This window comes from Ranitomeya imitator, chromosome 5 (genome assembly GCF_032444005.1).
Source record: "Ranitomeya imitator isolate aRanImi1 chromosome 5, aRanImi1.pri, whole genome shotgun sequence".
Lineage (NCBI taxonomy): Eukaryota > Metazoa > Chordata > Amphibia > Anura > Dendrobatidae > Ranitomeya > Ranitomeya imitator.
In genome coordinates this window covers 561,424,867-561,438,017 of record NC_091286.1, presented here as the reverse complement: position 1 = coordinate 561,438,017, position 13,151 = coordinate 561,424,867, and positions in this window count along the sequence as shown.

The following is a 13,151-nucleotide window of genomic DNA, read 5'->3' as shown; positions in this document are numbered from 1 at the left end:
GCAAAGAACTAGGTGGAGTTAAATAGAGCAGCACCTAACAACTTAACCTCGTCACCTGAGGAAGGAAACTCAGAAGCCGCAGCCCCACTCACATCCACCAGAGGAAGCCCATGGACAGAACCAGCCGAAGTACCACTCATGACCACAGGAGGGAGCTTGACCACAGAATTCACAACAGTACCCCCCCCTTGAGGAGGGGTCAGCGAACCTTCACCAGAGCCCCCAGGCTGACCAGGATGAGCCAAATGAAAAGGCACGAACCAGATCGGCAGCATGAACATCAGAGGCAAAGACCCAGGAATTATCTTCCTGACGATAACCCTTCCACTTAACCAGGTACTGGAGTTTCCGTCTCGAAATACGAGAATCCAAAATCTTCTCCACCACATACTCCAACTCCCCCTCAACCAAAACCGGGGCAGGAGGATCAACGGATGGAACCACAGGTGCCACGTATCTCCGCAACAATGACCTATGGAATACATTATGGATGGAAAAAGAAGCTGGAAGGGTCAAACGAAACGACACAGGATTAAGAACCTCAGAAATCCTATACGGACCAATGAAACGAGGCTTAAACTTAGGAAAGGAAACTTTCATAGGAATATAACGAGACGACAACCAAACCAAATCCCCAACACGAAGTCGGGGACCCACACAGCGCCTGCGGTTAGCGAAACGTTGAGCCTTCTCCTGGGACAATGTCAAATTGTCCACTACATGAGTCCAAATCTGCTGCAACCTATCCACCACAGTATCCACACCAGGACAGTCCGAAGACTCAACCTGCCCTGAAGAGAAACGAGGATGGAAACCAGAATTGCAGAAAAACGGCGAAACCAAAGTAGCCGAGCTGGCCCGATTATTAAGGGCGAACTCAGCCAAAGGCAAAAAGGACACCCAATCATCCTGATCAGCAGAAACAAAGCATCTCAGATATGTTTCCAAGGTCTGATTGGTTCGTTCAGTTTGGCCATTTGTCTGAGGATGGAAAGCCGAGGAAAAAGACAAATCAATGCCCATCCTAGCACAAAAGGCTCGCCAAAACCTCGAAACAAACTGGGAACCTCTGTCAGAAACGATGTTCTCCGGAATGCCATGTAAATGAACCACATGCTGGAAAAACAATGGCACCAAATCAGAGGAGGAAGGCAATTTAGACAAGGGTACCAAATGGACCATCTTAGAGAAGCGATCACAAACCACCCAAATGACCGACATCTTTTGAGAGACAGGGAGATCCGAAATAAAATCCATAGAGATATGTGTCCAGGGCCTCTTCGGGATCGGCAAGGGCAAAAGCAACCCACTGGCACGAGAACAGCAGGGCTTAGCCCGAGCACAAGTCCCACAGGACTACACAAACGAACGCACATCCCGCGACAGAGACGGCCACCAAAAGGATCTAGCCACCAAATCTCTGGTACCAAAGATTCCAGGATGACCAGCCAACACCGAACAATGAATCTCAGAGATAACTCTACTCGTCCATTTATCAGGGACAAACAGTTTCTCCGCTGGGCAACGGTCAGGTCTATTAGCCTGAAATTTTTGCAGCACCCGCCGCAAATCAGGGGAGATAGCAGACAAAATAACCCCCTCTTTGAGAATACCCGCCGGCTCAGGCAAACCCGGAGAGTCGGGCACAAAACTCCTAGACAGGGCATCCGCCTTCACATTCTTAGAGCCCGGAAGGTACGAAACCACAAAGTCAAAACGGGAGAAAAACAGCGACCAACGAGCCTGTCTAGGATTCAACCGTTTAGCAGACTCGAGATAAGTTAGATTCTTGTGATCAGTCAAGACCACCACGCGATGCTTAGCTCCTTCAAGCCAATGACGCCACTCCTCGAATGCCCACTTCATGGCCAGCAACTCACAATTGCCAACATCATAATTACGATCAGCAGGCGAAAACTTCCTGGAAAAGAAGGCACATGGTTTCATCACCGAGCCATCAGAACTTCTTTGCGACAAAACAGCCCCCGCTCCAATCTCCGAACCATCAACCTCGACCTGGAACGGGAGCGAAATATCTGGCTGGCACAACACAGGGGCAGAAGAAAAACGACGCTTCAACTCCTGAAAAGCTTCCACAGCAGCAGAAGACCAATTGACCACATCAGCACCCTTCTTGGTTAAATCAGTCAACGGTTTAGCAATACTAGAAAAATTACAGATGAAGCGACGATAAAAATTAGCAAAGCCCAGGAACTTTTGCAGACTCTTCAGAGATGTCGGCTGAGTCCAATCATAAATGGCCTGAACTTTAACAGGGTCCATCTCGATAGTAGAAGGGGAAAAAATGAAACCCAAAAATGAAACCTTCTGAACACCAAAGAGACACTTTGACCCCTTCACAAACAAAGAATTCGCACGCAGGACCTGGAACACCATTCTAACCTGCTTCACGTGAGACTCCCAATCATCCGAGAAGACCAAAATATCATCCAAGTATACAATCAGGAATTTATCCAGGTACTCTCGGAAGATGTCATGCATAAAAGACTGAAATACTGATGGAGCATTGGAAAGCCCGAATGGCATAACCAGGCACTCAAAATGGCCCTCGGGCGTATTAAATGCTGTTTTCCATTCATCGCCCTGTTTAATATGCACAAGATTATACGCACCACGAAGATCTATCTTGGTGAACCAACTAGCCCCTTTAATCTGAGCAAACAAATCAGACAGCAGCGGCAAGGGGTACTGAAATTTGACTGTGATTTTATTAAGAAGGCGGTAATCAATACAAGGTCTCAACGAACCATCCTTCTTGGCCACAAAAAAGAACCCCGCTCCCAATGGCGACGACGACGGGCGAATATGACCCTTCTCCAAGGATTCCTTTACATAACTCCGCATAGCGGCGTGCTCAGGCACAGACGAATTAAACAGTCGACCTTTAGGAAACTTACTACCTGGAAACAAATCGATAGCACAATCGCAATCCCTATGCGGAGGTAGGGCATTGGATTTGGGCTCATCAAATACATCCCGGTAATCCGACAAGAACTCTGGGACCTCAGAAGGGGTGGATGATGAAATAGACAGAAATGGAACATCACCATGTACCCCCTGACAACCCCAGCTGGACACAGACATAGATTTCCAATCCAATACTGGGTTATGGACTTGTAGCCATGGCAACCCCAACACGACCACATCATGCAGATTATGCAACACCAAAAAGCGAATATCCTCCTGATGCGCAGGAGCCATGCACATGGTCAGTTGGGTCCAGTACTGAGGCTTATTCTTGGCCAAAGGCGTAGCATCAATTCCTCTCAATGGAATAGGATACTGCAAGGGCTCCAAGAAAAACCCACAGCGCCTAGCAAACTCCAAGTCCATCAAATTCAGGGCAGCGCCTGAATCCACAAATGCCATGACAGAATAGGATGACAAAGAGCAGATCAAAGTAATGGACAAAAGAAATTTCGACTGTACCGTACCAATGGTGGCAGACCTAGCGAACCGCTTAGTGCACTTAGGACAATCGGAGATAGCATGAGTGGAATCACCACAGTAAAAACACAGCCCATTCCGACGTCTGTGTTCTTGCCGTTCAGCTCTGGTCAAAGTCCTATCACATTGCATAGGCTCAGGTTTATGCTCAGATAATACCGCCAAATGTTGCACAGCTTTACGCTCACGTAAGCGTCGATCGATCTGAATGGCCAAAGACATAGACTCATTCAGACCAGCAGGCATAGGAAATCCCACCATGACATCCTTAAGGGCTTCAGAGAGACCCTTTCTGAAAATTGCTGCCAGCGCACATTCATTCCATTGAGTGAGCACAGACCACTTCCTAAACTTCTGACAATATATCTCTACCTCATCCTGACCCTGACACAGAGCCAGCAAATTTTTCTCTGCCTGATCCACTGAATTAGGTTCATCATAAAGCAATCCGAGCGCCAGAAAAAACGCATCAATATCACATAATGCAGGATCTCCTGGCGCAAGGGAAAATGCCCAGTCTTGAGGGTCGCCACGTAATAAAGAAATAATGATCTTAACTTGTTGAACTGGGTCACCAGAGGAGTGGGGTTTCAAAGCCAGAAACAGTTTGCAATTATTTTTGAAATTCAGAAACTTAGCTCTATCTCCAGAAAATAAATCAGGAATAGGAATTCTAGGTTCTAACATAGGATTCTGAACCACAATGTCTTGAATTTTTTGTACTCTTGCAGTGAGATGATCCACACAAGAAGACAGACCTTTAATGTCCATCACTACATCTGTGTCCTGAACCACCCAAATGTCTAGGGGAAAAGAAAGACAAAACACAGTGCAGAGAAAAAAAAATGGTCTCAGAACTTCTCTTTTCCCTCTATTGAGAAGCATTAGTACTTTGGGCCTCCAGTACTGTTATGAACTGGTGGTTTAGAAACACAATGGACCTGGTGGTTAAGAGCACACAAAGTGACCTGATAGTTACTAATAACATAGGACGAGCTCTGAGACGTGGGAACTCTGCTGACCGCAATCCCTAATCCTATCACACCACACTAGAAGTAGCCGTGGAGCGCTCCTGACCAGACCTAGGCTCCTTGGCACAGCCTAAGAAACTAGCTAGCCCTTAAGATAGAAAAATAAGCCTACCTTGCCTCAGAGAAATTCCCCAAAGGAAAAGGCATCCCCCACATATAATGACTGTGAGTAAAGATGAAAATACTAACACAGAGATTAAATAGATTTTAGCAAAGTGAGGCCCGACTTACTGAATAGACCGAGGATAGGAAAGATAGCTTTGCGGTCAGCACAGAAACCTACAAACAACCACGCAGAGGGCGCAAAAAGACCCTCCGCACCGACTAACGGTACGGAGGTGCTCCCTCTGCGTCCCAGAGCTTCCAGCAAGCAAGACAAACCAAAATAGCAAGCTGGACAGAAAAAATAGCAAACAAAAGAAACACAAGCAGAACTTAGCTTATGCAGGGAAGACAGGCCACAAGAACGATCCAGGAGAGAGCAAGACCAATACTGGAACATTGACTGGAGGCCAGGAGCAAAGAACTAGGTGGAGTTAAATAGAGCAGCACCTAACGACTTAACCTCGTCACCTGAGGAAGGAAACTCAGAAGCTGCAGCCCCACTCACATCCACCAGAGGAAGCCCATGGACAGAACCAGCCGAAGTACCACTCATGACCACAGGAGGGAGCTTGACCACAGAATTCACAACAAAACAGGTATCGTAGTCAGGAAATAGCCATAGGTCGGTACACGGTAGTGTAACACCCCAGGTAACTGGTTGTTACAGTGGCATTGCTTTCCTCACGGGGAGAGTGATGTCATGCTTGGAAGAGAGGAAGGATCCCTTTTATCAGGTGTTCAGCACATACAACACTGTTCTGGCTCCAGGCCAGAAGGGGGAGCTCTGAACCCGGTTTCAGGGGAGCTTCCCTAGATAGTATATATTCTGGCCTGGGGGAGGAGTTAGTCAGTCTGTCGGAGGGAAAAAGAGAGGAGTCTAACAGAGCAGAGTTGAAGCAGACGGAGAGAGTCTGAGAGGAAAGCTGGGGTTGTGCAGCCACGTGAGGTGCTGTAGCTCCTAGAAGGGAGAGAGAAAAGGACAGAACGAGCTGTAGAGAACATGAAGGAGGAAAAGGAGCAAAGGGGAGTTAAGAGCTGGAGGAAAGCTATGACTGAGCTTCCTCCACGCTGAAGCACAGATTCCGGTAGCCGGAAGACCGAGGTTGTGGGGGTAACTTCATGCCCCACGGCAGAAACCAGCGTACAGCAGATTGCAGGTCTCCTGTCTACCATTAACACCTGAAGGTAGAGTAGCACCGAGAGCCCGGCGTCATCTGAGAGACCCTGTAAAAAGGCTTGAATTACCTGTCATAGAGTATTGTCCTACCTAAAGGGGGACAGAGAAAGAATGTGAGGACCTTGTGTGAGGCCTAAGGCAGCAAGGGACTACAACACAGCACTAGAAGGAAGGCTTCCAACCCCACCTGGCTAGAGGGATTCCAGATTCGCTTCCAAGCCGGCCGGACCATACCAGTGTCTTTGATCCAGTACCCTGGACTGTGGCTGCCTGAATTCTACAGTAAAGAGGTAAAGGAACTGCAACTTGTGTCCTCTGTTTCTTTCTACACCATCTACCATCTGTCCCTACTACACCGGGAGCCCTGGGGACCCATCTTCACCTGTGGGAAGCCATACCATCCCAGCTGCCATAACATCACCCCAGTGGACCCCTTTAAGCAGCGTCAGTCATCCCTGACAGAATACCACAGGTGACGTCACGAACAAACTTTAATCAACTATCCCTTTAAAGTCCTTTCCCCCTTTTGCATGGGCACTCAGGGCCACGGACCGGGTCCCTGCTGCTGTGACACATCCCTTTAAGTTCTGGACCTGGTACCGAGTACCCCACGGCCCTGGCGGGCATTCCAAAAGCAGCAGGTGGAAAGAAACTAGACTAAAGGCTGGAAGCTCAATAATCTCACAAGGAAGGAATGCAGTGCCAGGTTTAAGGAAATGTCCAGCGAGCTGAATAGCTACCGCCTGGTGCACAAGAGCTGCTGGGTTCGAATTCTGACAGTGTGTAGCGCTACCACAATCCCCATTATAAAAAGAGTAGATTGGGGTTTGTTGCTATTGTTGAGGGCTGGATTCCATAACTGGAACAGAGCAATATAGACCTCAATATAATGTCATTGACGTCTCTGATCAGCCCACTATCATTATTCTTACAGTGTCATCATGCTGCCAATTGGTGCCCTAAGCTTTCACATTTCCTATGGTCCGCCGTAGTATTGCAGTGACAGCTGACAGATGTGGGTGTGCAGCATCGTGATGATAGACACATTGCAAAAAAGAGCAGGAAGATTAAAAACTGACTCATGCACAAATTCAACAGTTTGCTGAAAACATCAAGTAGCATGCGGCTATATGCCCACATTGCGGATTTGTCCGTGCAGATTTTGAAAAATCCGCAGGTAAAACGCACTGCGTTTTACTTGTGGATTACCCGCAGATTTACTGGGGATTTCCAGCGATTTTTGTGCGGATTTCACCTGCATTTTAACACCTGCAGATTTCTATTGAGGAGCAAGTGTAAAACGCTGCGGAATCCGCACAAAAATTGACATGATGCGGAAAATAAACGGCAGCGTTTCCGAGCGGTATTTTCCATAGCATGTGCACTGCAGATTTTGTTTTCCATAGGTTTACATGGTACTGTAAACCGGATGGAAAACTGCTGCGAATCCGCAGCGGATCCGCAGGCAAATCCGCAACGTGTGCACATAACCTTATTGTCAAGATCGATAGGAAGCAATGAACATCTCTGAAGAATATATGTCCATATATGCAGTGGATACAAAAAGTCTACATAACCCTGTTAAAATGGCAGGTTTCTGTCATGTAAAAAATTATTTCAGAACTTTTTCCACCTTTTTAATGAGAATCTAACATGTCTCCAAACACTATTGAGTCGCCCTTTCAGGGCAGCAGGGTACTCGGTACCGGGTCCGGTACTTAAAGGGGATGTCTGTTGTGTATTCTGTGGCTGAATTCACTCCTGTGGTCACAAGTGGTACTGCAGCTTCTGAGCTTCCTCCCTCAGGTGTTCTGGTGAGCTCGTTAACTGCTTCATTACTTAACTCCGCCTGATGCTGCTATCCTTGCTCCTTGTCAATGTTTCAGTGTTGGATCTGAGCTTCTCCTGATTGTTCCTGTGACCTGCTGCTCTGTATAGCTAAGTGCCTTTTGCTTTTTTGTTGCTTTTTTTCTGTCCAGCTTGTCTTTTGTTTTGCTGGAAGCTCTGAGACGCAAAGGGTGTACCGCCGTGCCGTTAGTTCGGCACGGTGGGTTTTTTTTTGCCCCCTTTGCGTGGTTTTGCTTTAGGGTTTTTTGTAGACTGCAAAGTTCGCTTTACTGTCCTCGCTCTGTCCTAGAATATCGGGCCCCACTTTGCTGAATCTATTTCATCCCTACGTTTTGTCTTTTCATCTTACTCACAGTCATTATATGTGGGGGGCTGCCTTTTCCTTTGGGGAATTTCTCTGGGGCAAGTCAGGCCTATTTTTCTATCTTCAGGCTAGCTAGTTTCTTAGGCTGTGCCGAGTTGCCTAGGTAGTTGTTAGGCGCAATCCACAGCCGCTTTTAGTTGTGTTTAGGATAGGATCAGGTGTGCAGTCTACAGAGTTTCCACGTCTCAGAGCTCGTTCTTGTATTTTTGGGTATTTGTCAGATCACTGTGTGCGCTCTGATCGCTAAGCACACTGTGTTTCTGGATTGCCTTCATAACACCTGTCATTAGCAAACATAACAGTACAAGGAGCCCAACTAATGATTCTCAATAGAGGGAAAGAAAAAGTTCTGACATCATTTTTTTTTTTTTTTTTCTGCTCTGTGTTCACTTTTTTTTTTTTCCCCTAGACATTTGGGTGATTCTGGACACAGGTATGGACATGGATATTCAGGGTCTGTGCTCTTCAATGGATAATCTCGTTATAAATGTACAAAAAATTCAAGATACTATTGATCAGAAATCTATGTTAGAACCAAGAATTCCTATTCCTGATTTGTTTTTTGGAGATAGAACTAAGTTTCTAAGTTTCAAAAATAATTGTAAGCTATTTCTGGCCTTGAAACCTCATTCTTCTGGTAATCCTATTCAACAGGTTTTGATTATTATTTCTTTTTTGCGCGGCGACCCTCAAGACTGGGCATTTTCTCTTGCGCCAGGAGACCCTGCATTGAGTAGTGTCGATGCGTTTTTCCTGGCGCTCGGATTGCTGTACGATGAGCCTAATTCAGTGGATCAGGCTGAGAAAATTTGCTGGCTTTGTGCCAGGGTCAGGATGATATAGAAGTATATTGTCAGAAATTTAGGAAATGGTCAGTACTCACTCAGTGGAATGAATCTGCGCTGGCAGCTTTGTTCAGAAAGGGTCTCTCTGAGGCTCTTAAGGATGTCATGGTGGGATTTCCTATGCCTGCTGGTTTGAATGAGTCTTTGCCTTTGGCCATTCAGATCGGTCGACGCTTGCGCGAGCGTAAATCTGTGCACCATTTGGCGGTACTGCCTGAGGTTAAACCTGAGCCTATGCAGTGCGATAGGACTATGACTAGAGTTGAACGGCAGGAATACATACGTCTGAATGGTCTGTGTTTCTGCTGTGGTGATTCCACTCATGCTATTTCTGATTGTCCTAAGCGCACTAAGCGGTCCGCTAGGTCTGCCGTCATTGGTACTGTACAGTCCAAATTCCTTCTGTCCATTACCTTGATATGCTCTTTGTCGTCGTTTTCTGTCATGGCGTTTGTGGATTCGGGCGCTGCCCTGAATCTGATGGATTTGGATTATGCTAAACGTTGTGGGTTTTTCTTGGAGCCTTTGCGGTGTCCTATTCCATTGAGAGGAATTGATGCTACACCTTTGGCCAAGAATAAACCTCAATACTGGGCCCAGCTGACCATGTGCATGGCTCCTGCACATCAGGAAGTTATTCGCTTTCTGGTGTTGCATAATCTGCATGATGTGGTCGTGTTGGGGTTGCCATGGCTACAAACCCATAATCCAGTATTGGATTGGAATTCCATGTCGGTATCCAGCTGGGGTTGTCAGGGGTACATGGTGATGTTCCATTTTTGTCGATTTCGTCATCCACCCCTTCTGAGGTCCCAGAGTTCTTGTCTGATTATCAGGATGTATTTGAAGAGCCCAAGTCCGATGCTCTACCTCCGCATAGGGATTGTGATTGTGCTATCAATTTGATTCCTGGTAGTAAATTCCCTAAAGGTCGATTATTTAATTTATCCGTGCCCGAACACGCCGCTATGCGCAGTTATGTGAAGGAATCCCTGGAGAAGGGACATATTCGCCCATCGTCATCACCACTGGGAGCAGGGTTCTTCTTTGTAGCCAAGAAGGATGGTTCGCTGAGACCGTGTATTGATTACCGCCTTCTTAATAAGATCACTGTTAAATTTCAGTATCCCTTGCCATTGTTATCTGACTTGTTTGCTCGGATTAAGGGGGCTAGTTGGTTCACTAAGATAGATCTTCGTGGTGCGTATAATCTGGTGAGAATCAGGCAAGGAGATGAATGGAAAACTGCATTCAATACGCCCGAGGGTCATTTTGAGTATCTAGTGATGCCGTTCGGACTTGCCAATGCTCCATCTGTGTTTCAGTCTTTTATGCATGACATCTTCCGTGAGTATCTGGATAAATTCCTGATTGTTTACTTGGATGACATTTTGATCTTCTCAGATGATTGGGAGTCTCATGTGAAGCAGGTCAGAATGGTTTTTCAGGTCCTGCGTGCTAACTCTTTGTTTGTGAAGGGATCAAAGTGTCTCTTCGGTGTGCAGAAAGTTTCATTTTTGGGGTTCATCTTTACCCCTTCTACTATCGAGATGGATCCAGTTAAGGTCCAAGCCATCCAGGATTGGATTCAGCCGACATCTCTAAAAAGTCTGGAAAAGTTCCTGGGCTTTGCTAATTTTTATCGTCGCTTCATCTGTAATTTTTCTAGCATTGCCATACCATTGACCGATTTGACCAAGAAGGGTGCTGATTTGGTTAATTGGTCTTCTGCTGCTGTGGAAGCTTTTCAGGAGTTGAAGCGTCGTTTTTGTTCTGCCCCTGTGTTGTGTCAGCCAGATGTTTCTCTTCCGTTCCAGGTCGAGGTTGATGCTTCTGAGATTGGAGCAGGGGCGGTTTTGTCACAGAGAGGTTCTGATTGCTCAGTGATGAAACCATGTGCTTTCTTTTCCAGGAAGTTTTCGCCCGCTGAGCGTAATTATGATGTGGGCAATCGAGAGTTGCTGGCCATGAAGTGGGCATTCGAGGAGTGGCGTCATTGGCTTGAAGGAGCTAAGCATCGCGTGGTGGTATTGACTGATCATAAGAACTTGACTTATCTCGAGTCTGCCAAGCGCTTGAATCCTAGACAGGCCCGATGGTCGTTATTTTTTGCCCGCTTCGACTTTGTGATTTCGTACCTTCCGGGCTCTAAAAATGTGAAGGCGGATGCTCTGTCTAGGAGTTTTGTGCCCGACTCTCCGGGTTTATCTGAGCCAGCGGGTATCCTCAAGGAAGGAGTCATTGTGTCTGCCATCTCCCCTGATTTGCGGCAGGTGCTGCAAAAATTTCAGGCGAATAAACCTGATCGTTGTCCAGCAGAGAAACTGTTCGTCCCTGATAGGTGGACTAATAAACTTATCTCTGAACTTCATTGTTCGGTGTTGGCTGGTCATCCTGGAATCTTTGGTACCAGAGAGTTAGTGGCTAGATCCTTCTGGTGGCCATCTCTGTCACGGGATGTACGTACTTTTGTGCAGTCCTGTGGGATTTGTGCTAGGGCTAAGCCCTGCTGTTCTCGTGCCAGTGGGTTGCTTTTGCCCTTGCCGGTCCCAAAGAGGCCTTGGACACATATTTCGATGGATTTCATTTCTGACCTTCCCGTTTCTCAAAAGATGTCAGTCATTTGGGTGGTCTGTGATCGCTTTTCTAAAATGGTCCATCTGGTGCCCTTGGCTAAATTGCCTTCCTCCTCTGATTTGTTACCTTTGTTCTTTCAGCATGTGGTTCGGTTGCATGGCATTCCTGAGAATATTGTTTCTGACAGAGGTTCCCAGTTTGTTTCAAGGTTTTGGCGAGCCTTTTGTGGTAGGATGGGCATTGACCTATCCTTTTCCTCGGCTTTCCATCCTCAGACTAATGGCCAGACCGAACGAACCAATCAGACCTTGGAAACATATCTGAGATGTTTTGTTTCTGCAGACCTGGATGATTGGGTGTCCTTTTTGTCGTTGGCTGAGTTCGCCTTTAATAATCGGGCCAGCTCGGCTACCTTGGTTTCTCCATTTTTTTGCAATTCTGGGTTCCATCCTCGTTTCTCTTCAGGACAGGTTGAGTCTTCGGACTGTCCTGGTGTGGATTCTGTGGTGGATAGGTTGCAGCAGATCTGGACTCAGGTAGTGGACAATTTGACCTTGTCCCAGGAGAAGGCTCAACGTTTCGCTAACCGCAGGCGCCGTGTGGGTCCCCGACTTCGTGTTGGGGATCTGGTTTGGTTATCTTCTCGTCATATTCCTATGAAGGTTCTTCTAAATTTAAACCTCGTTTTATTGGTCCGTATAGGATTTCTGAGGTTCTCAATCCTGTGTCTTTTCGTTTGACCCTCCCAGACTCCTTTTCCATACATAATGTATTCCATAGGTCGTTGTTGCGGAGATACGTGGCACCTATGGTTCCATCTGTTGAGCCTCCTGCCCCGGTTTTGGTGGAGGGGGAATTGGAGTATATTGTGGAGAAGATTTTGGATTCTCGTGTTTCTAGACGGAAACTCCAGTATCTGGTTAAATGGAAGGGTTATGCTCAGGAAGATAATTCCTGGGTTTTTGCCTCTGATGTTCATGCTTCCGATCTTGTTCGTGCCTTTCATGCGGCTCATCCTGGTCGGCCTGGGGGCTCTGGTGAGGGTTCGGTGACCCCTCCTCAAGGGGGGGTACTGTTGTGAATTCTGTGGCTGAATTCACTCCTGTGGTCACAAGTGGTACTGCAGCTTCTGAGCTTCCTCCCTCAGGTGTTCTGGTGAGCTCGTTAACTGCTTCATTACTTAACTCCGCCTGATGCTGCTATCCTTGCTCCTTGTCAATGTTTCAGTGTTGGATCTGAGCTTCTCCTGATTGTTCCTGTGACCTGCTGCTCTGTATAGCTAAGTGCCTTTTGCTTTTTTGTTGCTTTTTTTCTGTCCAGCTTGTCTTTTGTTTTGCTGGAAGCTCTGAGACGCAAAGGGTGTACCGCCGTGCCGTTAGTTCGGCACGTTGGGTTTTTTTTTGCCCCCTTTGCGTGGTTTTGCTTTAGGGTTTTTTGTAGACTGCAAAGTTCGCTTTACTGTCCTCGCTCTGTCCTAGAATATCGGGCCCCACTTTGCTGAATCTATTTCATCCCTACGTTTTGTCTTTTCATCTTACTCACAGTCATTATATGTGGGGGGCTGCCTTTTCCTTTGGGGAATTTCTCTGGGGCAAGTCAGGCCTATTTTTCTATCTTCAGGCTAGCTAGTTTCTTAGGCTGTGCCGAGTTGCCTAGGTAGTTGTTAGGCGCAATCCACAGCCGCTTTTAGTTGTGTTTAGGATAGGATCAGGTGTGCAGTCTACAGAGTTTCCACG